The 2,729-nt window shown below is 51.5% G+C and overlaps 1 protein-coding gene across 1 annotated transcript in view; it reads left to right on the plus strand.

Annotated features, from left to right (window-relative positions):
- The first annotated feature begins 582 nt into the window (after positions 1–582).
- The window catches only part of LOC144234574 (uncharacterized), a 46,742-nt gene continuing 44,595 nt past the window's right edge, over positions 583–2,729 (plus strand). Inside the window, exon 1 of the mRNA XM_077767900.1 lies at positions 583–670. The gene's annotated coding sequence lies outside the window, so the exon portion shown is untranslated. The remainder of the gene's footprint in view (positions 671–2,729) is intronic.

The following is a 2,729-nucleotide window of genomic DNA, read 5'->3' on the forward strand; positions in this document are numbered from 1 at the left end:
AGCCTGCTTCGGATTCTGTGTTTGTCTCTCTGTCTCTCTGCCCCTCCCCCACTTGTGCTCTGTCTCTCAAAAATAAAAAACGTTAAAAATTTTTTAAAAAATAAAGTATGTTTGTAAACAAAGGGTCACAGGTCCGTGAGTAGGTCGCAGCCTCACGCCAATCACCGCGACCCAGGGAGGACCTCAGACCCTGTGTGTGGACCCTGTCTGGCCTGGGCTGGGCTCCCCTCTTGCTCTGAACAAGAGCGTCGCTCTGCTGGAACGGACTCTGGACATGTGTCCCCACGTTTACAAGGAGCTGCAGGAAGACGCCACCTTCCGCCTAGGGCCAGGACCAAGTTTTGTACAAAAGCGAGCGTCCAAGGAGGGAACAGGCTCCCCACCAACTGCAGAGACTGACTCTCATAACCAGTCAGACCACCTGCCCAGATGTCGCTCGGGGAGCAGAGGGGCGGGTCCTTGCGAGCTGCCCAATCAGGGCCGCGGAAGGGGCAGGTGGGTGTGGCGACGCTCCGCAGCGCAGCGGAAGCTCGTGGCCTTGATCGGGATCTTGTCTGACCTGCGCTTAAAGGTCCCAGGTGGCTCTGCTGCTGCGTCAATCGCGCAGTGACCTGCACCTGCCCCGGGAGCAGTAGGGACGACGCCGGGCGACTCGAAAAGCCGGGAGATGGTGAGTGTGCGGGGCCGGGTGTGCCAGGACTCGCCGAAGTCCTCGAGTCCCCCGAGTCCCAGGTGGCACCGCTCGGACCTCAGTCCCCTCCGGCGCGCGGCATGAAGGCTGTGCGGGCAGCCGGGAACCCGGGCGTCCTGTCCCATCCCTGCGCGCGGCCACGTCTCCCCGGATTCGTCCAGTGACCACGGGGAGCGTCGTCAGGGGACAGTCGTGACTCCATCTCCGGGGTTCGTGCGCGGGAGGTGCTGTGGTCTGTGGGGCCCCCAGTCCCTCCTGTCTCCCCAGGGGCACCCGTTTTCTCCTGAGTGTTCCAGATTTTGGGAAGCAGAGTCTCAGATCCACGACCCTGTGTCCCAGCCTGTCCTTTCCTTGAACTGGCAGTAAATGCTTCATTTTCCAAATCCCGTCCCGCCTTCCTCTTTCCAGTTCACAACTCAGTATCAACTATGTGTCCTCCGTGGTGCATTTCAAACAGACACAGTATTGTAATTGCTTAGCCTTTTCACACAGCCAATGGATGGCTTATTTTAAAAGGTTTATTTTGCGGGGTGTCTGGATGACTCAATCGGTTAACTGTCTTGACTCTTGATTTCAGCTCAGGTCATGATTTCAGGGTTGGTGAGATGGAGCCCCACAGCTGGGCTTGGCACTGACAGCACAGAGCCTGCTTAGGATTCTCTCTCTCTCTCTCTCTCTCTCTCTCTCTGCCCCTCCCGTGTTCACCGGCAAGCTCTCTTTAAGCTTTTTTTTTTTAAATAAAGGTTTATTTTTTGTTTATGGATATTTTTCATAAGAGGGGAGGCAGAGTATACCCACCCGGACCTACGCTGTATGAAATCCGTGTGCGTCTCCCGGCAGGATCTTCCCTGGGCTCAGCTATCCTGTGGAACTTGAACATCCTTTGAAACTTTCCTGTGTGATCTGTCCTCAGAGCTCCCTACCTTCCTGGATCTGTCCCATTGAAAACATTATATTCACTCTTTTTAAGTCTCTGTTTTACAATACCTAAAGCTGTGTTTATTTATTTATTATTTATTTTTTGAGAGAGAGAGAGAGAGCATGCAAGAGAGGGTCAGAGAGAGAGAGGGAGATACAGAATCTGAAGACAGGCTCCAGGCTCTGGGCTGTCAGCACAGAGCCGGATGTGGGGCTTGAACCCATGAACCGTGAGATCATGACCAGAGGTGACGTGGGATGCTTAACCGACTGAGCCCCCCAGGCGCCCCTGTAAGCTGTATTTAATCAATGGATCTTGAAAAACAGTATAAAGTAGTTCCAAAGAGGCAAGGAGGAGGAGAATTTCTGGAAAAGGTAGTATTACGTTGTTAAAATTTCTTTTTCCTTGCCCTAGGCGGGGGAGTATGTTTCCCAGGTCTGTTTATTCCTTTGAGGGGATTTAAAATGAGATTCTGGTGCTTACACTTGCAACACCAGAGCCTTCAAGTATGATTGCTGACAAAACAGTTTCCTGCCCTGCAAATAATGATGAATGAACATCATTGTTTTCTGAACGCAGGAGACACTTGTGATTTTTTTTGTTGTTGTTGTTAGAAAACACCTTACAATTTTCTTCCCTCTTTTTACATAATCACTGGGTTTGAGAGATTTTGTTGGAGTCCTCAGACACTGGTTTGTGTCCCTTAAAATTTCAGTGGTGGGGGGCGCCTGGGTAGCTCAGTCAGTTGGGCATCCCACGTCGGCTCAGGTCATGATCTCAAGGTTTATGGGTTCAAGCCCCGTGTCGGGCTCTGTGCTGACAGCTGGGAGTCTGGAGCCTGCTTAGATTCTCTGTCTCGCTCTCTCTCTCCTCCTATCCCGCTCGTGCTCTGTGCCTCTCAAAAATAAATAAACCTTTAAAAAAATCCGTGGTGATCTAGAGCCGCGCTACTGGGGTCAGAGNGAAAAGATTTTAACATTGTAAATTCTTTAAAAAAATTTTTACAGGTTGTTTATTTATTTTGAGAGACAGGAAGAGAGAGAGCATGCATGCACATGAGTGGGGAAGGGGCAGAGGGAGAAAGAGAATCCCCAGCAGGCTTGACGCAGCCTAGCAGGT

This window comes from Crocuta crocuta, unplaced genomic scaffold (assembly GCF_008692635.1).
Source record: "Crocuta crocuta isolate KB4526 unplaced genomic scaffold, BGI_CrCroc_1.0 scaffold115, whole genome shotgun sequence".
In the NCBI taxonomy this organism is placed as follows: Eukaryota; Metazoa; Chordata; class Mammalia; order Carnivora; family Hyaenidae; genus Crocuta; species Crocuta crocuta.